We start from the raw sequence: 26866 nt of genomic DNA, 5'->3' as shown, positions 1-26866 counted from the left end.
TTGCCAATTCCTTAAGGTAGAAACCTGAGAAGCTGATAGTTGCATTCTAGGACCTGCCAAAGATGGGTTGCATAACCATGGTTTAAAAAAATCACTTGGGGCACGGTGGCTCAAGCCTGTAATCCCAGAACTTTGGGAGGCCAAGTTGGGCAGATCACGAGGTCAGAAGATTGAGACCATGCTGGCTAACACGGTGAAACCCTGTCTCTACTAAAAATACAAAAATTAGCCGTTTGTCTTTGCACACACCTGTATTCCCAGTAACTCAGGAGACTGAGGCAGGAGAATCACTTGAACCCGGGAAGCAGAGGTTGCAGTGAGCTGAGATCGTACTACTGCACTCCAGACTGGGCTACAGAGGGAGACTCCGTCTCAAAAAAAAAAAAAAAACACTTGGGTTTTGTGTATGGAACACCAAAGGGCTGCATCCTAGGAGTAAAGTTGAATGGGAAGTAGGTCCAACCTGGCAGGTATTCAAATCCAAATCCAAGTCAACTCAATCCCTGACCCTGTATTGCTTGTAAATCTGGCATAAATAAATAAAATCCTCTATAGAGATCCTAACCATCCAATTATTTTTTTAACTTTTTTTTTAAATAATCACAGATTCATATGAAATTGAAAAGATAGTAGAAAGAGGTCCCACGTACCCTTCACCCAGTTTCACCCAATGATTATACTGTCCTTAATTAAAATACAACATCAAAACCAGGGAATTATATTGATACCATGAATATGTGTAGTTGTATGTTATCACTTGTAGACTGATATAGCTACTACCACAATCAAGATAAATAACTATTTCATCACTGCAAAGCCCTCCTTCTTGCTACATCTTGATAGTCACACCCAGTCTCCACCCTTCCACCATTCCTGATATCTAGAAACAACTAATCTGCTTTCTATCTCTATAATTTGGTCATTTCAAGAGTGTTATACAACTAGAACCATAAAATAGATTCACATTTTTCACTTAGCATAATTATCTTAAGATCCCTCTAAGTTGCGTGTGTATCAGTAGTCCATTCATTTTTATTGCTGAGTAGTATTCCACGGTACGGATGTACCACGATTTGTTTAACATTTACCTATTAGGGAACATTTTGGTTGTTTCCAGTTTTTTGCCATTATGAATAAAGCTACTATGAACATTCATGTACAGGTTTGTGTACATTTGTTTGTGTATGTAAACTTTCATTTCTCTGGAGTACATGTCCAGGATTGAAGTTATGGGGTGGTATGGTAAGGATATGTTTAATTTTTTAAGGAACTCTAAACTGTTTTCTGGAGTGACTCTACTACTTTGCATTCCCAACAGAAACTTATGAGACTTCCAGTCTCTTTACATCCTTGCCAGAGTTTGACATTGTTGCTATTTTTAATTTTAGCTGTTCTAATAGATGTGTAGTGATATTTCATTGTGGTCTTGATTTATATTTCCCTAATGACTAATGATGTTGATGATCTTTGCATGTGCCCCTTTGTCATACGTATATCTTTTTCAGTGAAGTGTTTGTTTAAATCTTTTAGCTTAAAAAATTGAATTGTTTTCTTATTGAGTTTTGAGAGTTCTTTATATGTTCTCTATACAAGACTTTTACACATATATGATTTGCAAATAGTCTATCACTCCCTAGGTGGTCTTTTCATACCTGTGTAAGAGTTATGATTTTATTTTTTGAAAATTATTTTGTTAACAGTTTTGGGGGTCCCACAGAGATGCCAAATAGATTGATGTAACAAATCCAGGTGATGTTTGTCACCAGAAAAGTACACCTCAGTGATGGTCTTAAGCCCAGTTGCATTCTCTTGGCTCCCAGAGGTAAATACAAAGTGGCAATAGAAATGTGTTGATCCTCTGTTTTTCTCATTTTAATTTTCTTCTAATTTTGTCTTTCATTTTTGTTTTGTTTTGTGTTCACTTATGGCTGATAAATTTTCACCACTGGCAACAATAATTGGGAATTTTTTATGATCTTCTTTTTAAAGTGACTATCAGTGCTGCTCCCAATGTTCTCAACTTTTTCAGAAATTATCCTTGTCAAAAGGCTTATAGTCTTAGACAAATTTATATGATACATTTATTCAGCTGCTGCAAAATATGATTCAACTAACTCATCATCAGTAAATAACTTTTCTTGCTTAACAGATTAGCCACTCTAAAATTTACTTTGGTTATAGCCTCATTTTCATTTGTTATTTTATAAAAGTAATTCTGCTTTCATAAGATATTCCATTTTAAATTTTTTATTTATGGTCATAATTATCTGTGATTTGGAAATATTGGGATAAGGTTTTAATCTGGCAGTATTAATGTTATAAAATTTTTCTTCTTGTGCAGCTGTCATTGCATAACAAACACAAAAGTCAGCCATCTGATTCTATAACAAAATAATCTACACTTTACTATACCTTAAAAGCATAACATTCAAAATTTGATTTTCTCTTCTTGTTTTGACATGATGGATATGCAAAATAAATAAAATATCATAGTAGAGTGATACATATGGCACTCAAAAATCTGATAATTTGTAATAACTGTGTTACTGTGATTTATGCTACACTGAGTAGCAGTATGAAGTGATGAGAGCATTATATATTGTCTATATCATAAGTACACAACTGTACCAATATAACATGAAAATAGCCACAGACAATATGCAAACAAATAAGCATGACTGTTTCAACCAAAATTTATGAATGCTGAAATTTGAATTTTATATACTTATCATATGTCATAAAATATTCTTCTTTTGATTTTTTTGACTATTTAAAAATGTAGGCTGGGTGTGGTAGCTCACACCTGGAATCCCAGCACTTTGGCAGGCTGAGGAGGGCAGAATGCTTGAGCTCAGGAGTTTGAGACCAGCCTAAGCAACATGGTAAAACCCCATCGCTACAAAAATGCAAAAAATTAGCTGGACATGGTGGTGCATGCTTATAGTCCCAGCTACTCAGGAAGTTAAGATAAGAGGATTTTTTGATCCCAGGAGGTTGATGCTGCAGTGAGCCAAGATCATGCCACTACACTCCAGCCTGGGTGATGGAGTGAGACTCTGTCTCAATAAAAAATGCAAAAGCCATTATTACTTCATGGGGGTATATAAAAACAGTCAGTACACCATATTTAGCCATTAGGCCAGAATTTCCCAGCCACTGGCTTACTCCATCTTACCCAGAACCAGAATTCAAAACTGATCTATAAAGTCAACACAATATCAATCAAATTTACAGCAGGTTTTTGCAGAAACTAATATTAAGATTTACATAGAAATGCCAAAAACAGCCAACTAAAAAAACTAGAATAGTCAAAATTGTTTTGAAAAGGAAGAACATCATTAGAGGAATAACAGTATCAGATTTCAAAACTTATTCTAAAGCTCCAGTAGTCAAAACATAGCAATAGCTTAATAATATTTACATAAATCAGTGGAACAGAAGTGATTCCAGAAAATAGAGCCAAGTACATATGATCAGTTTATTTTCGGTGCAGCCACAAAAATAATACGATGGAGGACAGTTGTTTCAAACAATAGCACAGAACACCTGGATATCTATTCGAAAATTATGAACCTCAACACTTACCTCACATCATACACAAAAAGAACTCAAAATAGGTAACAGACCTAAATGAAAAGCTAAAACTACAAATATTATACAAGAAAATATAAGAGAAAATTTTCAAAACCTTGCGATAGGCAAAAAAAGATTTCATAGGTAGGCAAAATAAAGCACAAAATCTAATTTAAAAAGATAAACCAGAACTTCATCAAATTGACTTCCTCTCTTAAAGACATCATTAACAAAATGAAGAGGCAACCCAAGACTAGGAAAAATATTCATAATGTATATATCTGAGAAAGAATTGGTATCTAGGCTATATTAAGAAATCTTACAACCCAACAATAAGGAAACAAACCAACAAAAAGCAGCAAAACTTTCAAAAGTTCTTTTCCAAAGAAGATATAAAATGACCAATCAGCACATGATAAAATGACTGATAACCACATCATTACTTATCAGAGAAATGCTAATTATACAACAGTGAGATAACACTACAAATAATCCCAATGGCTAAAAATCCCAAGTGTTGGTTAGCATATAGAACAAGTGATCTTGCATTGATTGCTAATGGAAGTATAAAGTGGTATAGTCATTTTTAGAAATGGTAAAGTTAAACAGACACTTAGCATATTCACTCTTACTTGCCTTGTACCAAAAGTATAATTCTTAAAGATGTGAGATAGTGGTTTGAGAATAAACAAAAATGGGCTGGTTATGGTGGCTCATGCCTGTAATACCAACACTTTGGAATGCCGAGGTGGGTGGATCATGAGGTCAGGAGAACATCTTGGCCAACATGATGAAACCTCCTCTCTACTAAAAATACAAAAATTAGCTGGGCATGATGGTGGGCGCCTGTAATGCCAGCTACTCAGGAAGCTGAGGAAGGAGAATCACTTGAACCCAGGAAGCGGAAGTTGCAGTGAGCCAAGATCGTGCCACTGCATTCCAGCCTGGTGACAGAGCAAGACTCTATCTCAAAAAAAAGAAAAAAAAGGTCAGAGATTTCAGTAATAAACATGGAAGATAGGAGACTCTGGGAATGGATATACCTAGTGTAGTATAAATGTGACCTTTAAGATCAGTAAATAAAAAAGGGACTCGTCAATAAATGTTGAAAGCCTTGACTATCCAAATGGAAAAAATTAAAATTAGACTTGTGCCTGACACCGTTTAAAACATATTCTTCATGTTTTGAAAATAATTAGTGTCTGGGAGTATGGGAAAGTTTTCTTTTACAAAATCATTATACAAAAATTTTACAAACATATTGAAATTTTAACCACATAATTTTTTAACTAAGTTGCCCAGGCTAGAGTGCAGTGGCTATTCACAGGCATGATTGTAGCACCCAATAGCCTCAAACTCCTGCCCTCAAGTCATCCTTCTGCCTCCCCAGTAGTTGGGACTACAGGTATGTTACAGGTATGTGCCGCCCCACACAGCCCAACCACATAAAGAATTTAAGTGAACAGTAAAGTACCTCATTCTTTATGTTAATTGACAAGGACAGGCAATTCTTCATAAAAATAACCTACACTTAGCCTGTGACAGCAATTCAACTCTTAGGTATTTATCCAAGAGAAATCAAAGCATATGTCTGCAAAAACGCGAATACAAGTATATTCTTAGTAGCTTAATTCAAAATTTCCAAAACCTGGAAACAGATGTTCACCAACGTGAGAATGGGCAAACTGGTAATTTCCTGATTACTCTGAACATAAAAAGAAGATGACAAGCATAATAATATAAATGAAGTTAAAATCCTTATGTTAAATGGTGGCAGCTTCTATCGAAAACAGAATGGCAGATCCTGAAAAAATTGAAAATACAATTATCATATGATCCAGTAATTCCACTTTGAGGTATGTGTTCAAAAGAATTGAAAGCAAGGTCCTGAAGAGATATTTGTACTCCTATGTTCATAACAGCATTATTCACAGTACCCAAAAAGTGGAAGAAACCCAAGTGTACAAAGGAAGAAAATTCTGACATATTCTACAACACAAATTAACCTTAAGGACATTATGGTAAGTTAAATAAGCCAGTAACAAAAAGGCAAATACTGGGCCGGGTGTGGTGTCTCACGCCTGTAAAATCCCAGCACTTTTGGGGGCCGAGGTGGGTGGATCACAAGGTCAGGAGATCGAGACCATCCTGACTAACATGGGGAAACCCCATCTCTACTAGAAATACAAAAAATTAGCCGGGCGTGGTGGAATGTGCCTGTAGTCCCAGATACTCAGGAGGCTGAAGCAGGAAGATGGCGTGCGTGAACCCTGGAGGCGGAGCTTGTAGTGAGCCAAGATGGAACCACTGCACTCTAGCCTGGGCGACAGAGCGAGACTCCATTTCAAAAAAAAAAAAAGTCAAATACTGTATGATTCCATTTATGTGACTCAGAGAAGTCAAATGCATAGAGACACAAAGTATAGTGGTTGCCAGTGGCTGGGAGCAGGGGAAAATTGAGGGTTGCTCTTGAATGGGATAGAGTTTTAGTTTTGCAAGATAAAATGAGTTTTGGAGACTGGTCTTACAACAATGTAAATGTACTCAACACTACTAAGCTACACACTTAAAAATGGTGAAGATGGTAAATTTCATGTTATGTATATTTCACCAGTAAAAAATTGTAAAAAGCTGAAAGCATTCCAGGTAGCTCTAGTTTGCATCTAAGATTAAGAGACATTTATTTCCATCAAAAACCAAGGATCTGAAAGTAACCAATTTATGAGCTCAAAAGTTAGCCTGACAGTCTCACAGATGCTGGCACAAGACAAGAGACTCCTGGCTCTGAGACAAAGGACTTTATTAGTCACAACCACAGCAGTAGCCAGAGTGTCATTCTTTGCAATGATTTTTGGCATTCTAATCCCATAGAGTGACATGGAAGGCCAGGTGCTGCAGGCCTAGCGGGCTGCGTTGTAGGAATAGAACCCTAAGCTTAGGAAACCTGAATCTTTTATGATAGCCCATGGGAACAAAACCACTGCCCTTCACCCTAGAGGGAGACACTGTCTTCACTAGAGTGGGCAATAAACAAATCTACTGCTCTAGAGGGAGACGCTATATTTTTGTTCCCTAAAATGCATCTTTGAAAAGACAGTGGGGAACAAAGGTGACCAGTGTCTCCACTCAAAGACATGCAGAAAAAGAGAAGTAGACACTTAAGTAACCATAGTGTCTGCAGAAAAATAAAAGAAAAAAATAAGGGAAGTAGATACAGAGAATGAGTGGAGAATGAGGAATAATAACTAATGCTACATTCTAATTCAAAGCCAGTTGACTTCAGAAGAAAAAGGCCAATTCTGGGGTTACATCTCCTCTGTTAGTGGTATGCTAATAAATGTTTAATAAATGGCTCTCCAGAAAGAAAAGTATGTACATTATACAAGTTTACTATAAATTTTACTAACATAGAATGTTTTTAGAACACAATTCATAAACAATAATAAAATATGCAATATGCTTTATTATAAATTACTAATTTAGAAAACCATGTTGAATGAAAAAAAGCCAAATACAAAAGTATATTACAGTATGACTTAATTTATATAGAGTTCAAGAATAGGCAAAACCAACATATGGTGATAGAAACCAAAACAGTGATTATATCCTTTTTTGGAAAGAAACGAAGGGAAAAGGGCACAAGGGAAATTTTTGGGGTAAAGAAAATGTTTAAACTGTTGAATGGGCATTATTCACAAGGATATGTACATTTTTAAAACAAATGTCGTTAAAATCTGCACTTTATGTAAATTACACCTGAACAAAATGAGTTAAAAAAATGACAAGACAGATCAGACACCTTTGGTAGCTGTTACTATGTGCTTCTATGGGCAGTCTAGTGGAGGCACAGCCACTGATCCCAGTCTTCCAGCTGCATGTTATTTTTATTTATTACCTGCAATTTTATGAAGAACTAGTGTTAAATAGCCAGTGAACCCAGCATCAGTTATTAAAATGACTATTATTTCTCCAACATATTTCAAGGCTTATAAACTGACTCACTCTATACATGTGGATCTCTTTTTGGACTCCCTATTCTTTTCCATTGATCTATTTTTTCTCTCCTGAGCTAAAACTACACTGTATTAATTATAGAAAATTTATAATAAATGCTGATCTCTGGTAGTGTAAGTCCACAAATGTTGCTCTTCATCAAATTTTATCATCACACATAAGGGACTTCTTTTTTTTTTGAGACAGAGTCTCTCACTGTCGCCTGGGCTGGAGTGCAGTGGTGCGATCTCAGCTCATTGCAACCTCCACCTCCTGAGTTCAAGCCTCAGCCTCCTGAGTATCTGGGATTACAGGTGCCTGCCACTATGCCCAGCTAATTTTTTGTATTTTTAGTAGAGACGGAGTTTCACTATGTTGGCCAGGCTGGTCTCATCCTCCTGATCTCGTGATTCACCCACCTCGGCCTCCCAAAGTGCTGGGATTAGGACGAAGTTTTATAGGGAAAACACACAAGCTAAGGGTCTGGAAGAGAACGCACAGGACCACAATTTCTCTCACCACTTGAAGAAGCACCAGGGCCTGGGTGAAGCAGGAGATAGACCACACCTTACCCCTATGCTTTTATCCTTCTTAAAGAGCAATTGTGAAGGCATCCATGTTGGTGGGGGAACTAATTGACTATGAAGGTAATCTGGACTACTTAATTAAAGCAGACAATCTGGCTTTAGTTGTCAGATCAAATGACTAACTGATCTGACATATTGACTAAAACAGACAATCTGGCTTTAGTTGTCAGAGCTTCACAGAACTTGCATGAGAAAGCCAGGTCCTAACACCTCCCATCAGAAAGAGAAAGCCGCTGGGAAGTTGAGCTCATGTAAAGCCCTTCCCACTGAAGAATGTGGGAGTCTGAGGCTCCAGATAGTTCCTCACCTAGGCATCCCAAAGGGAACTCCCAGAATTACCTTTGGACAATTCTGGTCTTTGCACACAATTGTTATTGTGAAGGAAACATTTTGGCTACATTTTATAAAAGACACTTACATAGTGATGCTATGAATTTTCATGTGCCAATTTTGTGTGAAACCAATGTTTTGACCTGATAATTTTAAAACAGACTTAAACTGGTCACAGTTTACAGGCGAATTTGAATTTTGTAAGTAAATAACATTATTCTCTAACATAAAAATAGTACCTTCGTTTTCCTTCCAATGATTATGTCTCAACATTTTTTATCTTGTCTTAATCCCACCGCATGAATCTAGGCCAGTGTTGTGACTTGCTTTAATCTTTAGAATGCGGTGGAAGTATCATTGAGCCTGTTCTCTGATGAGGCCTTAAGAGATCACAGTTTTTGCTCTTGAAACCCTGACACTATGGGACCAACCCTAGATTGGTCTTCTGGAGGATGAGAGACCATGATGACAGAGAGAACTTCATTGTCTCATCTATGACCATCATAAAACAGCCAGGCCCAGATGAGCCATCAGCTGAATGCAGACACATGCACAAAGCCCAGTTAAGATAATCTAGCATGTCCCACACCAGAACTGCCCAGCTAAGGCCAACTGAACTTGCCAGCTCACACATCATGAGCTAAATAAATTTGTATTTAGAGCTACTCAGTTCTTGTGTGTGTTATGAGGCGGAAGCTGATAAGCATATTTAGGATAAATTATACATGAGCAGAGTCTGTTATGCTTTTATCAAATCATTGGATTTGACATGCTCATATTTATTTAGGATCTCTGCATCTACATTTGTAAATGAGATTGGCTCCCACTGATTGGGTGCTAGACTAATTTCTGCTTTTTCCATGCTACTTTGTTACAAGAGGAAAAGCAAACAATGTTATGAAGTAGGGAGACAATCCTGTTAGCATCATATATTTAAAAACCTTAATGTGATATGCAAGGGCTGCTCCTGACCAAACTGGAGGATTGCCTGGGACACCTCCACCAAGGCTGAGGGCTGAGTCTGTCATGAGGGAATGTAGCACCCATTGTAAACCCCAAAAGCTTCCTGGGATAATGTGTGTCCCAGATTTTTTCTCTAACCTACTGTCTGCGTAGGAAGACTGGAGTATGTAGTGGACATGGACAATAATATGTGGACATGTTTATAGATCTAGATCATTGTTGATGGAGCCATGTTATTCCATTATATGGGATGCCTTAATTTACTTAATTCTTACACATGAAGCTTCAGGTTGTTTACGGTCTTCTCATTGCAAAATTCTTAGAATATATTTCTTTCTGAAACCATATTTTTCCACTCATGTAATTACATCCTAAAAATACATTCTGAGGAGGATCATTGGCTCAAAGACAATGCAAATTGTACATCTGATATATATAGACAAGATCCTCTCCAGCAACTTTGTACCTGTTTTTTTCCCCACCAACTTATGTAAGAACACTCATTTCCTCATTTCTACTGACATAGAATTTTTAAAATACTTCACTCTTATCCACCTGATCAGTAAGAAAATGACACTTCAGGGTTGGTTTTATTTGCACTTGACTGGCTATTCTATTTACAAACTATAACTGGCAGGAAAATGTAATGAAGGAAAAACTAGGAATAAACCATGATCCAAATGAAGAAACCTATAAGTCAATTAAAACAAAAAAGGATATTGTTTTTGAAGAAAAAATAAAAGACATTGTGGGCTGAGTGCAGTAGCCCACACTTGTAATCCCTGCACTTTGGGAAGCTGAGGTAGGAAGATCACTTGAAACAAGAATGAGACTAACCTGGGAAATAAAGCAAGACCCCATCTCTACAAGTAAATTTTTTAAAGAAAACATTAGCTGAACATGGTGGTATATGCCTGTACTCCCAGCTACTCAGGAGGCTGAGGCAGGAGGATCACTTGAGCCCAGGAGTTCAAGGCTTCAGCAGTGAGCCATGATCAGGCCACTGCACTCCAGCCACCTGGGTGACAGAGCAATACCCTGTTTCCAAAAAAAAAAAAAAAAGAGCAAAGAGATCGCCTCTCGAATTCATCTGTTATCCCCAATTAAATGACAATTTTGGGAGGAAACTGACAGAAAGAGCACCCTTTAAAAACCCATTATTATACAAGTCTGCTGAGAAGAAGACTGCATCAGTCTGAAATGAACACTGTTGGTTTTTTACATGTTATTGCTCACTTTAGTAAATGTTAGCTTTATTCAATTAATTTTATTAAGACTAACCACAGAACACCTATTCTAGTTAATTTTTAATCGCACTTAATGTGTGAGCTGACAAATTTATTCAGCTCCCACCCTACAGAGTTTCTCTATTGTATGAGATTTCTTACGTCTGTGGGTTGTACTTTTCAGTAAAGTTTTACCACAGCTATATCATCTTGAACATTTCTTTTTGGTGTACACACCAAAGAATGAAGGTTATCACTGGAGAAGTCCCATCCATACCATTTTAGATGGTTGTACTGCCACATCAAGCCTTAAAGACTTAAAAGCTTTGAACTCTGAATTACAATGTTGCTTCTGTATGTGGACTCCAATGACAATGAAACATATTGCTATAAAATCCCTCCATGCTAGTCAGGATGGCCTAGGCAATGCTGCAGTAACAAATAAATCACTAAAAATCTCAGTGGTGAGACACAATGAATTTTTATTTCTTACTCTAAAAAGAAAGCCAACACAGATCAGATAGCGACCTTCTATCGACCCAGTCTGGAATAAGCAGCTTCCAAGGTCACCTTGGCAGGGATAGAGAAGCCTGAGGATGTTTATAAAGGCTAGACCTGAAAGTGGCTTGTATCACTTTTGCTCACACTCCATTGGCTAGAACTCAAACATGGGCACACTCTTAACTGCAAGAGTTACTGAGGAATAGAATCTTCTTATTTGCAAGGAAATGGAACCAGTGTGATTAATACAGCACTGCCTTTGCCGCATCCTTCAAATGTCACTTCTGCAGAGCTTCTTGCCTGTGCAGAGAATCTCATAGAAAACCTGAGTACTAATATTCTTTCATAGTAAGAGCATTGGTTTCATTTCCGAGCACACTTTTGAATATTCTTCATACAGAGAGTATTTTTCCGTTGGGGACTAAAAAAAATCTAGGGACTTTGGCTAAACTGAAGACCTTACCATAATCATCCCAATTAGAATTTTTTTCCTGGATACACCCTTTAATGGAAATTTTACCTCTAACTACAAACACTACCACAAACCACCCATTTGTCAAGAGTAACCTACTTTGCCATTGTAGCATACAGAAGTTCTTGAAATCCACAATACTTGCCTGGCACACCCCAGTGCTGCGGGCTGACATTGTCGATGGCAGTGTCCCTGTCTTTTGCTCCCCCAGCCCTCCCACAGGCTGAGTAAGCTTCTATTATCTGGAATACAGTGTGGCTTCTGTTTTCCTAATTTAACCCTGACTTACTACGTTTATAATGTTTCTCTCTGCTCATGTAGTCTTTGATGAGTCAGAAGGTCTTTGCCATGCTCACAATGTGTGTGCTGTATCTCATATATATGCACTCTCTGTTGGGCAAGGAGGTGTGAATTACGACTGAAGCCCTTACCACATGCCTTACACTTATAGGGTCTCTGTCCTGTGTGGACTCAGAGATGAACATAAAGATCTGAATTCCGGCTGAAGCCTTTACACACTCATCACATTTATATAATTTCTCTCTGGTGTGATCACTCTGATGGAAGTGAAAATATGAACTGTAACTAAAGCACTTGCCACACACTTCACATTTATATGGTTTTTCTCCAGTGTGAACTCTCTGATGAGTGTGAAGAACAGAGCTATAAGCAAAATCCTTTCCACAAACATTGCATTTGTATGGTTTCTCCCCTGTGTGGACTCTCTGGTGAATGTGAAGCTGTGTACTTTGGCTGAAGCCCTTTCCACACTCATCACACCTATAAGGTTTCTCCCCTGTGTGAAACCTCCAGTGGACTTGAAGAAGGGAGCTTGAACTAAAACACTTGCCACACTCACTGGATATGTAGCGCTTCTCTCCAGTGTGGACTCTCTGATGGATAAGAAGGTTGGAGTACTGTTCAAAGCCCTTCCCACACTCTTCACCATTTGTTGGGCTTTTTCCCTGTGTGTACTCCCTGATGAATAAAAAGAAGTGACGTAAATCCAAACGCTTTCCCACATAAGTCGCATTTGTAGGGCATCTCCCCTTTGTGGACTCGATGATGGTTGTGAAGGGAGGAGTTGCACCTGAAGCCCTTGCCACATTTTTTACATTTCTAGGGATTGTCTCCTGAGGGGACTTTCTGACATCTGGGAAAGTCTGAGCTCTGTTAGCAGCCTGTAGGCCATTCGTGGAATTCATAGGGAGTCTCTTCTGAGTGGGTTTTACAATGAATGATAAGATATTGGCTCTGACTTAAGTTCTTTCCATACTGGTCACATTTATAAGATTTTTCTCCTAGGTGAGTGCTGTGATGGACACGAGGATCTGTATCATTTGCAAAGGCCACCCCACAGTTATTACATGTGAAAGGCTGTGGCAAAGCATGGGCCGCATCATGTTGTTCAACTGTTGATTTCATAATCAAGTTTTTCCCACAGTTGGGGTGTCTACCAGGGTCCTCTCCTTTACATTCTTGGGACTCATGATGATCACGTGAGGTCCAATTGAGGCTGTCATCATGCCAAGCACGTCTGTACAATTTCTTTTCCACGTAAATTCCCTTATATCTTCCCTGAGATTTCTGGGGCTCGGTCATTATGTTGGCTTTCTTCCAAGATTCTGGGGTAAGAACCTGTGTGAGGCTTTGACATGCTGTGATATCTCGATTTTTGATAATGGCATTTACTACATAGTTTTTGTTTTCAGAAATCTGAAGAGACATGCCTGCCCACTCTTCACAGAGGTAAACATCTTCTAAATGAGGGGAACACTGTTCTTGAAGGTTCATGATATAATCCTGACTCACACTTAAATCCCGGATCCTTTGTTTCCAAATCTGCCAGCAATGAAGCACTTCTTGAGAAAGGTAATTTAACCCCTTTTCCTGAAGATTCAAAATGTTTTTTTAATCCCGTGTCCCATGAGAAGAAAGAGAATTTGTGAATCACCTATCCAGAGGTTTTGAGAAAATGAAATATGATGGGGTGGGAAGTTGTCCCTGGCTTCCATTGACATGTGAAACAGTTAGAGCAACAATAATTCTAACCTGTGAGCTGCCAATTAGAAATCAAGTATTGTAGGGAAATTAAGAGAAATCTTGGCCAGGTGCAGTGGCTTATGCTTGTCATAGCAACACTTTCAGAGGCTGAGGTGGGAGGGTCACTCAAGTTCAGGAGATTAAGACCAGGCTGGGCAGTACGGTGAGATCGCATCTCTACAAAAAAATTAAAAATTGTCTCGGTTTTGCCTATGATCCCAGCTACTTGGAAATCTGAGGTTGGAAGATTGCTTAATCCTGTGATGCAGAGGCTGCAGTGATCCAAGATTGTGCCACTGTATTCCAGCCTGGGCGAAACGGCAAGACCTTTCAACCCCCACACAGCAAAAAAGAATAAAAGGAAATCTTAGGAAAAATTTATGAAGGAAGAAATTCACCTCCCCGCTATAAGAGTAGTCAATAAAAAGACTTTAACAATCTTGCTACAAAAGGTATGCGAAAGGCTCCCATTTTATGTAGTATATGTGTGTATAGAAATAATACATATTGATGGAGTGTTTTTCATATGTTGGGCAGAGTAAGGGACACAAAGGGTCACAAGAGGTTTCAGAAACAAACAGGTTCTATCTCTTGATGGCTTCCCTTCCTTCACATCACTGTCATATGGAGGAGTATCATGTATGTTTGTGTACAAACTGCACAACTGTACATGGTGAGCCTTAAGGGGATGGGGATAAAAAGGCAATGGGGATTGAAATAGGGATAAACACTGTGAAACATGGTCCTGGCATTGTGCGGGGATGCATATGTAAACCACTGAGACAAGCTTTAAGAGACAGCCTTTTTATGTTACCCGAGGTTCTTTGTCTTCATGAAAAGATAGAGACCATTCAGATCCTATAATCCATTTCCTTAAGTTCTGACCTTTTAAGTTATTGTAGAATCTCAAACAGCCATGACTATGAGAATGGGGAACAGATAGTGTGGATTGTCAATGGCCTGGCACCCAGGGAAGCAAGATTGTGGTATATAACAAACCGGGGGCTGAGGCAGAAGAGGACGATCATATTTTGGGGACCCTATGATGGGTTTCAAAATGGCATGAATATCATGGTCAAGTCCCACTGGATACTGCTTCTGGTTTAAGGTCCTTTCTGGGTTGTTTTATTGAAAGTGACTTTAGTTTATAAGATAGTGTCAGGGAAAGGGAGACCATGAGCAGCCCCAAATGGGCTTTAAGCAGTGGTTTCCCAATTGTTCTGATTGTAACCCACAATAAAATCAGCACTGTGATTCAGTAGGAATAGGCACGAACATCAACACAGACTGCTCACTAAAACAGAAGTTTTATCAGCTGATACTTACATACGATGTGCAATGAACTTTGATAAATTCTTTTGTTTTCTGTTCTATTAATCTATTTTCCTTTTTAAAAATTGCTAGTTATGACACAGTAATTTGATTTCAGGACTCACCAAGAGGGTTTTATCCTGCAGTTTGAGAAACAACTGCAGGGATATGCAGATTTATGTAGAAGGTCCTGTGTTTACAGATTACACTTTGGTTTCACGAGGTTATTTATTAAAAACACAGGACCTAGGGCAAGATTAGGAGGGCTCAAATCCTAGTTATTCTTATAAGCTGTGTGATCATGGGAAAGTTATTAATTCTGTGACTCAGTTGTTTCATCCGTTGATATGGTTTGGCTGTGTCCCCACCCAAATCTCTTCTTGAATTGTAACTCCCATAATTCCCACGTGTCATGTCCCATAATTCCCACATGTCACAGCCCCCACACAGAGTCCCTACCAGGGCACTACCTAGTGGAGCTGCGAGAAGAGGGCCACTGTCCTTCAGACAACAGAATGCTAGATCCGACAGCTTGCACCGTGTGCCTGGAAAAGCCACAAACACTCAACACCAGCCCACAAAAGCAGCCGGAAGGGAGACTATACTCTGCAGAGCCACAGGGATGGAGCTGCCCAAGACCATGGAAACCTATCTCTTATATCAGCGTGACCAGGATGCAAGACATGGAGTCAAAGGAGATCACTATCGAGCTTTAAGATTTGACTGCCCCGTTGGATTTCATACTTGCATGGGGCCTGTAGCCCCTTTGTTTTGGCCAAGTTCTCCCATTTGGAACAGCTGCATTTACACAATGCCTGTACCTGCACTGTATCTAGGAAGTAAATACATTGTTTTTTTATTTTACAGGCTTATAGATGGAAGAGACTTGGCTTGTCTCAGATGAGACACTGGACTGTGGACTTTTGAGTTAATGCTGAAATGAGTTAAGACTTTGTGGGACTGTTGGGAGGCACGATTGGTTTGAAATGTAAGGACATAAGATTTGGGAGGGGCTGGGGTGGGATAATATGGTTTGGCTGTGTCCCCACTCAAATCTCATCTTGAATTGTAACTCCCACAATTCCCATGTGTCATGGGAGGAACCCGGTAGGAGGCGATTGAATTATGGGGGCGGGTCTTTCCTGTGTTATTCTCATGATAATGAATGAGTCTCATGAGATCTGATGGTTTTTAAAAGGGAGATTCTGAATGGGCGCAGTGGCTCACACCTGTAATCCCAGCACTTTGGGAGGCCAAAGTGGGTTGATCAGGAGGTCAAGAGATTGAGACAATCCTGGCCAACATGGTGAAACCCCGTCTCTACTAAAACATACAAAAATTAGCTGGGCATGGTGGCGAATGCCTGTATTCCCAGATACTGGGTTGGCTAAGGCAGGAGAATTGCTGAACTTGGTAGTTGGAGGTTGCAGTGAGCCAAGGTAGCACCACTGTACTGCAGCCTGGCTACAGAGCCAGACACACACAAAAAAGGGGGGGTGGGTAGTTTCTCTGCACAAACTCTCTTCTCTTGTCTACCACCATATGAGACGTGCCTTTCACCTTGCACCATGACTATGAGGCCTCCCCAGGAATGTGGAACTGTAAGTCCAATACATCTCTATCTTTTGTAAATTGCCCAGTCCCGTGTATGTCTTTATCAGCAGTGTGAAAACAGAGTAATACGTCCATAAAAGGGGGATAATAACAGTAACTATCTGTATTAGTCCATTCTCATGTTGCTAATAAAGACATACCCAAGACTGGGTAATTTATAAAGGAAAGAGGTTTAATTGACTCATAGTTCCATGTGGCTGTGGAGGCCTCACAATCATGGCAGAAGGTGAAGGAAGAGCAAAGGGACATCCTACATGGCGGCAGGCAAAGAGAAAGCCTGTGCAGTGGAACACCAATTTATAAAACCATCAAATCTCATGAGACGTAGTCACTCTCATAAGAACAGCACGAGAAAGACCCCTGCCCCATGATTCAGTTACCTCCTACCAGGCCCCTCCTACAACATGTGGGAATTATGGGAGCTACAATTCAAGATGAGACTTGGGTAGGGATATAGACAAACCATATCTCTATCTCATAAACTAAACTTAGGTAACACATAACTGTATATGAACCTCTGAGAAATGAAAATGAGGTTAGATATTTATCAAAAAGTAATCAAATAAGCCAACACTTAGATTACACTTACTACGTACAAGTAAGTGTTGGCTATTGTAACTGCCAACCAAACCAAAGTTCTCTCTTGGTTCCTTTAACACTGGTTTATCCAAAACATTGGATAAACATTGATTTTTCTGCAGAAGCAACCCATAGATCAAGGCTCTTGGTGATGTGTGAATTTTATAAGTCTCATTCTGAGAAATACGAGGAAAGAATGAGAGCCTACATGTGTGATTAGGGGAGGGAGTGATTACTCACTGCTTTGAATGCCCACAGGCCAGGGGTATGAGATTTGGGGAGAGCTCCCTCACAAATCCATCACAAGGGGCCAGATCCTCACACTGATCTGTAAAAACTCATTAACTGCAGGGTTCTAACCTGCACATGCATCTCTTAGGAGTTTTCTTTCCAGTGGTCAAAGTTTCTCTTTGTGATCTAACTGGAGTTTTCTATCTGGTATGAAATGACGATTTCAGGACACAGGTCCAGTGGTCTGATGCTCAGTTACTCACCCACTGAGATGAGGTTCCTGAAGTTTTCCAGCATCGCACCTTGGTACAGGTTTATCTGGGTTTTATCCAATAGAGCAAGCTCTTCCTTGGTGAAGACAACAGCCATGTCCTTGAATGTCACCCTTTCCTAAAACATCAACCACATGCCACGTCAATCATCCACGCAAATGACTGGTCTTAGTCTGTTTGGGCTGCCTTAATAAAATACCACAGTCTGATTAGGTTAAACAAAATAAACTAACTTCTTACTGTTCTGGAGTTTGGAAAGTCTAAGATCAAGTACCACCAAGATAGGTTTCATTCAGGTTTCTTCTCTTGGCTTGTAGACAGCTGTCCTCTCACTGTGTCCTTACATGGCAGAGAGAGAATGAGAGCAAGCTCTGTTGAGGCTCTCTCACAAGGACATTAATCCTATTGGACCAGGGATTCCCAAAGGACAATATTAATCAAATTATAAAATACAGCCCAGGAAATAGGCACAGATAAATCTATACTAAGGTGTTGTGCCGATACACAAGTCTAGTACTGTTCCATGATTTCATTTCTCATCACACACCAAGATTTGGTATTTTCACTTTTTCATGGCAAATTAATCTATTTTTATCATGTTAAAAGGAACTAAGAAGACAGGGTAAATAAAAGCCTGGCTCCTAGATTCAAAAAACACAATAGAGAAAAGGGAGATTTTTAGGATAATTAAGAACACTTGGATATCAACTCGGTATTAAAAAATAGTGGTATCAATGTGAAATTTCTTGAGTATGTTAGCAGTAATGTGGAAATGTAGGAAAATGCTCTTACTCTTAGGAGATACAAGCTGAAATATTTAGGGATGAATTATAATAATGCCTGAAATTTATCCCTAACTGGGTCATCAAAATACAATATAGATATGTGTGCATATACGTATATTATGCATATGTTTGTGGGTGATTGTCAACAATTGGTGAATCTAGGTGAATATTACACATTATGCTATTCTTTCATTTTCCTGATAAATTGAAATTTCTCAAAATAAAAGGATGTGGGGAATAATCTGATATTAATAACCATCTCCTAATCAAGAAACCAATTTTTACGTAAAATATTTCTATTGCTGCATATATCACACAGCTCAGAGTTAAGTATTTACAGATATGTTCTCTCAATAGACTCCGCATCTATAAATAATGCAGAGCTTTCAAACGAAAGTTGTAAGCGGTTACAAAGGACGTCACAAAGAATATTTTCCTAACAATTGTCCAATTACCCAAATCTGACAATGATTAAAATCAAAATCTAGGGGAGTCAGCACGGCTGTCCTAATAGCATCACTCTCTCAGTAACACTACTGTATACCTTCTTCTGTGGGAGGCAATAAAATCGAATTTGAGTTAATCATTCAGGAAACACAGATACCCTGAAGTCTACTTGGGGTGTTCAAATGTAGGGAGAAGGGGTTAGGGATAGAGGTTCACCCAGCCTACGCCCCATTCTCCCTTCTCTGCCTCAACTATAGAGCCTGGGAAAACAAAACACTCATTTCTCCACCACCCTTGTAGCTGGATGGATGCCTTGTAGGAAGCCTAGGCAGCTATTGTCATAGGATGCAGATACAAGGAGAGCCCCAAAATATTAAGAAACCAAATTTATCAACGAATAAACACTTGCAAAAATCTATAAATCTTTTCCTGTCTTAAGTATTCTTGTATAACCATCTATGAAGTATTCTTGTAAAACCTTGAACCTGAATCTATTCAAGCATCTGGTGCTTCCACTTACAAGAAATACTGTGGATAGATAACACATTGAAAGATAAGAAAAGGAAGCAAACAAATGCATTCCAAACATAGGAAAGAACACAGGACACCAAACTTGGTTTCTACAACAAGTCAATAGCAGGAGAGAATAAAGTAGAGGGGCAAATTTCTCTAGATTAAAAGAGATTATGAGACACAACAGCCAACTATATGATAGTATAGACCTTGGTAAGATCCCATTTGAACAAACCAAGGGTTAAAAAATTTTTGAGATAATCAGGGAAATTTGGTTATTGTCTGGGTATTAGATAATACCAAATAATTATTGATTATCTCATTAGTCAATATTTTAGGAAATATATACTGAAATACATAGAGAATGTGGTAAATTAGATTGCTGTTTAGAAATATCCTCTTCTATACTCACTAATCCCACTAAAGGACCAGAGTGTGTTTTCTTACCCCTTTAGTTTTTACTTGGCAATGTAACTTACTCTGGCTATCAAAATGAAGCAGAAGTGAGAATGTGCCAGTTCTAACCTGGGCCTTGACAGATCTCACGCGTTCACTTGCTGTCTTGTTCCTCTGTCTTCACTATGAGGGCACACCCAAGCTAACCAAAACCAGCAGAGTGCTACCAAATATTCATGGCATCGGCTTTAGGTCCAGGCCGTAACCATTGAGGACACTGTTATAGGAGGTTGGAAAAATGGTGACCTGGATGTAGTGGTGAACATTTGGTAAACTGTTGCTGTAATTTAGAAGATAGAAAATTTACCTAATGAATCTTGGACTTGGGCAAGATGGTTTCCAGGCAGAAGGATAAAAGTGTGAGCTCATTCATTTTAGTTGCATATAAAATATAGTACTATAAAAAGTGATGTGCTCAGAGAAAAACCAATACAGTGTAAAATAACATGCCTCTTAAAAATACTCTGGGAAAGAAAAAAATGAAAAAGAGATTAAGCAAATCTCTTTGGCAAAAAGTTAACCATTGAAACTGCATGATGGGTACTGCAAGTGGAGATTCATAATACCATTTGTTTTTTTGTGTACTTTCATAATTAATTTTGTTCATGATTAAAAGAAAATCCTTCCTCCACACTGTCATGGTGTTTTTAATGTGACAACTTGGCTAAGCTACAGTCCTCAGTTATTGAATCAAACACTAATCTAGGTATTGCTATGAAGATAATTTGTAGATGTGATTAAAGTCCATAATCAGTTTACTTTAAGGGAGATTATTCTAACTAATCTGAGTATGTCTGACTCAAAAAACTGAAAGGTCTTATGAGCAGAGCTGAGGCTTCCCTGAGAGGTGGAGAAATTCCACCCATAGACAGCGGCTTCAGTCTGTGTCTAAGAGTTCTGGCCATCCTTCCTGAGGGACTGCCATGTGGATTTTGGACTTGCCTAGTTAGCCTCCATAATCATATAAGTCAATTCCTTAAGATAAATCTCTTAATATATATGTCTTACTGGTTCTGCCTTGCTGGTTGAACTCTGACCAATAGATACCCATTCAAATCTTGTTACTTATCGAACGAGACCAGTGACATTTAGAGTATAGTCAATGTATATGCTGCCCATGCACTCGGATGCTGCGGCAACACCAAATTGCTATAAAAGTTTCTGAACTTACTCTTGATTCTTTTTCCCTCATGGGGCAGTGATAAGTAGTTCATGGACTGGTACTGCTACATGAACCACACTTAGAGTAGCACCAAAGTAGACATCTTGAAATCTGTGAGTTTGTTTCTTCACTTCTATAAAGGGAGTCAAACCATCTGCCTCACAAAGTCATTATGAGCAAGATGAAGTACCTAATACATAGTAGTCATTCAAAAAATGCTGACCTCCTTTCAGAAAGCAGAAGTGTCTGGTTCCTCAGAATGAACAGTATATTTAAAGAGAAAGAACCCCTTAACTTACCTGGAACTTAATCATACCATCTTCCTTTTGGAAAGGGCAGGATTCTGGAAAAGCAGAACTGCAAAGAAGAAAGAATCCATGAGATCATGGATTCAACAAGTTATAAATGAACATTGGTTCCTTCCTTATCTGTACAAATTTCTCTCAGTTCCTTCTCTCCCTAGATATTGTCTCTTCTCGTTCTGAACAGACTGAACTCCCACCTCCTCAAGACTTCCCTAGATTTGTCCCCAGTCCCTCAATCTGAGACCACTGTGTAACTCCTATCTCTCTCCTCAAGCTTTTGGGTCAAAACCTGCACATTCTTTTCCTTTTCTCAGATTTGTGAATGAACTGACATAATCTACATCTGTATAATGCTGGAAAAAAGGCTCCAGAATTGCTGAATAAGGGAGCAATCTCAGGGCTGGGCACTGTGGCTCACGCCTGTAATCCCCAGCAATTTGGGAACCTGAGACAGGTAGATCACTTGAGGCCAGGAGTTCGAGACAAGCCTGGCCAACATGGTGAAATGCTGTCTCTACTAAAAATACAAAATTAGCTGGGATTGGTGGCGGGCACCTGTAGTCCCAGCTACTCTGGAGGCTGAGGCAGGATAATCACTTGAACCTGGGAGGCAGAGGCTGCAGTGAGCTGTGCTTGCACCACTGCACTCCAGCCTGTGCAACAGAGACAGGCTTTGTCTCAAAAAAAAAAAAAGAAAAAAAAAGAGAGAAATCTCAGGATGACAGGGGCCTTCTGCTATTTCCACTTTTACATGCAAGACTTGACCTTCTATGGCCAGGCCTGTGGTCTAAAGAACTTGCAATTAGCCAAGATATACAAATTAAATCCCAATTTTTATTATTATGTTAATCAATAATGCAAATTTTTAAACGTCTACACCTTGACTCTTGGCTTCCTAAACTATCTCTCCAGCAGCCATTCTATCCACTGCTTTTGCAAATATTGATGACACACCTATGACATATAAGACACATCCTCTGCTCTGGAAATGCTCATGGTATACTGAACTATACATGCTCTCAGACAGCAAGTAGCAAAGTAGATAGACAGACCTTCTAAGCTTGCTACTTCATATAAACTAAAGCACCTTCCTGTACTGCTTATATCAGTGGATTCCCTTGCCGATTAGATTCCAGTTGGGTTCAGCCAATGGGGAAAGTCAGCAAGAGATCCAGGGAAGGGACAAGAGTGAAGTCAGAATATTTATTCCCCCAGGTTTTTCCCTAAAGGTTGCTGTGGAATGGCTATGTTCCATATCCATTGACCAAAGTTCATGGCCACCATCAGGCAGCTGTCATCCAATGAATCTTTCTTCAGGTTTTAGCGACTGCCTCCTCCCTTAGCCCTTCAGTCCTAAAGTCAGTAAGTTACCCTGCTATCACTAGCTCTTAAATATTGCCATACCCTTTGTTGATTACCACAGCCTGCCTACAACTTTATAGATTGTCCCTTTATTAAGCTCTTCTCAAATTACCCCATTTGAGTGTTCTGTCTATTTTTTATTGGGATTCCATCAGATAAACCCTGTAAACACAATTGCCTCTCGCCTTTGTGGAGAAACTTACTGAATAAAATTGCCACTTTAAGCACTGTGGAAACTCCAAAGATTAAAAAATAAAAGCCAAAAACCAGGTTTCTGCCTTCTAAGATAGTGCTTCTCACACTATCTGTGATAAAAGACTAGTTTTTTTATTATTATTACTGTTACTTTCAGCCTGTCACAGACTGATATTTTGGTAAGATACAGTAAAAAGAAATTACTGGAAAAAGGAAATTAAGAAGGTATGCAAATTAAAGCCCAATTGTTATTATTATGTTAATCAATAAGACAAAATTTTAAACATCTTCACTCAAGTTCTCAAATTATCTGGTCACAGACCAATATGATTTATTGGCACTGGTCTGTTGGCTACCCTTTGAATTGCAGCTCACAGGGTTATAGAAACAGGTTAATAGAATATGAAATGTCTTTAGGGTAAATCCTTGGACTCTTTTTCTCTCTTTTACTACCTTTAAGAGACATCATTAATCACTTCTTATTTTGGGCTCCAACAAAGGCCAAAATAAGGAAGGTTCAAGTCATTAATACAGCATGAATTACATCATTTTAAAATAGTTAAAACCTACCAAGGAAACACTCCTCCTTTCCCCTGTCAAAAAAACTACAAATCCTAAAACAAACAAACAAACAAACAAAAAAAAAAAACCAAGCCGTAGTCTTTTATCCACTGTACTTGCTAAGGATCTTATCATTTAACAAGCACTCAATCAGTGTTTCTTAATATTAACAAATGCACAAATAGACTTGTCTTGGATATTATACATTAGATGCACGTGCAAAGACATAAACTCACCCTGTACTTCCAGTACCTGTTCTCTCTTAAGAGCCAATAATGGGACAGGTTTATTTTCAAGCACACATCTCCACACATGCAGTCACACATATATGGTTGAGGGTTTGGTTTCCTGAATTTCTGGCTTCAGACACTCCCTGCCTGTTTCAACTATGGGCCATGGCAGTAACCAGATGGCACATTCAAATTTGAGGTGAGTTTAATAAACAGACGGCTTACAATGGTGTTGGCTGGGGGTAAGGAAATCAGAGTGGATAATTCTCTATCCTGGGAAGTGACAGGGAGGTGCCATTATACTACCTGGGCTTTAAGAGGTAAGGGAAGGGAGCAGTCCCTGGAGCCTGGAACTGACAGGACTGTGTGGCCAGGACCACCAAAACCATTACCTGTTGTTTAGAAGGGCAGCTAATCTGTGACAATCCTGCAGAGAGAGAACTCGGGGACAAGATCCTCCAACTCACACTTCTTCCTCTCTCCAAACCTTCCTGTTGAGACTTCCCATTGGCCAAAGACAAGCAATGCCAGAAGGCAATGGCGGCCTTTCAAGGCAGACAGCAGGGTGGAAAATGTGGGGAGGCAAAGACAAGGGACACGTGGCACCTCAGGACTCTTGTTTTTTCCCTAACTGCCAAAGTCCACACAGCTCTCTCACACAAATGCCTTTCTCATCCCTCAACCTGATAACTACTCTGATCTGAGGAATACATCACGAATGAGACCAGATGCCCATATCAACCTCTTCAGCGAATGAAGACCTAGAGGAAAAGTGCAGCTGAATCTGGAACTGCAATTGTTCAGAAACACGATCAGAAATGTAATAAAAGCTGCCATTACACCTAAAATAATTAACACTAAATCTCTAACTTTATCAAATATACAGAGAGCATTCAAATTTCAAATTTGTTGAGTGTAATTTAACACTTACATTTGCTCATGTGCTTTATAATACTCAAATTCCGTACTCCCTGGCTCACAGCATGTGAGGTGAGAATGGAGTTAATAATTTGGGGAAGTTCTTTTCTTTTCTTTTCTTTTCTTTTTTTTTTTTTTGAGACAGAGTCTCGCTCTGTTGCCCAGGCTGGAGTGCAGTGGCGCGATCTCAGCTCACAGCAAGCTCCGCCTCCCGGGTTCACACCATTCTCCAACCTCAGCCTCCGGAGTAGCTGGGACTGCAGGCGCCCGCCACCATGCCTGGCAAATTTTTTGTAATTTTTTTTTTTTTCAGTAGATACGGGGTTTCACCGTATTAGCCAGGATGGTCTCGATCTCCTGACCTCGTGATCCACCCAAAGTGCTGGGATTACAGGAGGGAGGCACCGCGCCAGGCCTGGGACCGTTCTTTTCAAAATGTATGCGGTGATATTAAACTCCTGAGTTATTACAGTCTGAGTTGTTTCTTTATTGCCAGAAGCCGGAACTTCTGCCCTGAAGTCAGAAATGCCCCAATGGAGTCAGAGCTGCTAAAATCCAGAGTTCAGACCCAAGACAAATCCCCATCCAAGAACCTAGGGGTGCTGAGTCAGAATCGCCCGCGCCAAACTGAGCGAGAATAGCCCAAGCCATCCTCTATCTCCAGAGAAAAGCTGCTTAAGCAAATCCCTCATCCCATTCAGGGAGGCACAGCCCCAGCCATTACTCCCAAACTCTGAGCCAGCGCCCCTCTGCCCTCATCCAGAGATGCACATTCCAAGACTGGACCCTAAGCCTCGACCCAAGGTGTCACAGCGCAAGTCGCTGTCACGAAACGTGAAGATGCACGTTTTGTCAAACCCAGGGCTGCTCCCCAAACCGAGCCCACGCGCTTCCCATCCCACCCCGGGTAGGCAGGGGCCGCTGAACTTCCCCAGCCTACCCCACCCACGAGGCCTTATCATTGGTCACCAGTCCCCTATTCCACTCCTCCTACTTCAGTCCACAGGGACAGGTCACAGCTGCACATCCTGCAGCCCTACTCCTGGCTACGCTTCCGAGAGTGGCGCGGTCCACGCTGGACTCACCCCAGCATCCCGAACAATGTCGCCCGCAGCTAGCGTCTGGTACCATGGCGCATGCGCAAGGAGGCCTATGGACTACAATCCCCAGAAAGCCCCACGCGCAGCAGTGGACATTCGCAAGGCTACCAGCGTGAAGGTAGCCTTTGACTTCCGTGCGTTTGGAAGTCCTTTGACTTCCGTGCATTCGTCTAAAATAATGACAATCGTAATAACGATAAAATATTGAAATGTTAAATAAATCACTATCAACGATGAAAAGAAAAAGTTTCAGTATTTTACCACTTGGAAATGAGCACTTTACCATTTTAGTGAAGACTTTTATGGGTTCTTATTTTATAGGCATGTCTTTTAATGTTAAAACCACGAAACTTTTCAATTAAAATTCACTTAAATATTTCCATCCCCGCCCCCCATCATGTTTTGTTTCTGTTGATGAAGACTGCATAATCTACACTTGCAATATAACATACCCTGTAATTTGTTTCCTAGTCTCAGAAGAAGCAGAATGAATTAACCACCATTGTCTGAATCCTTAATAGGAGAATTACAGGAGCACTCGTTACAACATAACAAGAAAACGCGGGAAGTTTTCAGATTCTTTCTGAAAATTTCCCCTTGTTGGGACTTAGGCTTTATTTTACTTTATGTTATTGCATTTAAGATTTAAGATCATTAAAAAGTCAGGAAACAACAGGTGCTGGAGAGGATATGGAGAAATAGGAACACTTTTACACTGTTGGTGGGACTGTAAACTAGTTCAACCATTGTGGAAGTCAGTGTGGCGATTCCTCAGGGATCTAGAAGTAGAAATACCATTTGACCCAGCTATTCCATTACTGGGTATATACCCAAAGGATTATAAATCATGCTGCTATAAAGACACATGCACACGTATGTTCATTGCGGCAGTATTCACAATGGCAAAGACTTGGAACCAACCCAAATGTCCAATAAAGATAGACTGGATTAAGAAAATGTGGCACATATGCACCATGGAATACTATGCAGCCATAATAAATGATGAGTTCATGTCCCTTTTTAGGGGCACGGATGAAGCTGTAAACCATCATTCTCAGCAAACTATAGCAAGGACAAAAAACCAAACACCACATGTTCTCACTCATAGGTGGGAATTGAACAATGAGAACACATGGA

General features: G+C 39.6%; 1 pseudogene; it reads right to left on the bottom strand.

Annotated features, from left to right (window-relative positions):
- Positions 1-378: 378 nt before the first annotated feature.
- LOC129026129 (zinc finger protein 285-like) lies at positions 379-25780 on the bottom strand (annotated as a pseudogene).
- Between the last annotated feature and the right edge of the window lie 1086 nt (positions 25781-26866).

The sequence above is a fragment of the Pongo pygmaeus genome, chromosome 16, assembly GCF_028885625.2.
Source record: "Pongo pygmaeus isolate AG05252 chromosome 16, NHGRI_mPonPyg2-v2.0_pri, whole genome shotgun sequence".
In the NCBI taxonomy this organism is placed as follows: domain Eukaryota; kingdom Metazoa; phylum Chordata; class Mammalia; order Primates; family Hominidae; genus Pongo; species Pongo pygmaeus.
Note: the sequence above shows the minus strand (reverse complement) of the source record. Positions and strands in the feature narration are given on the sequence as shown.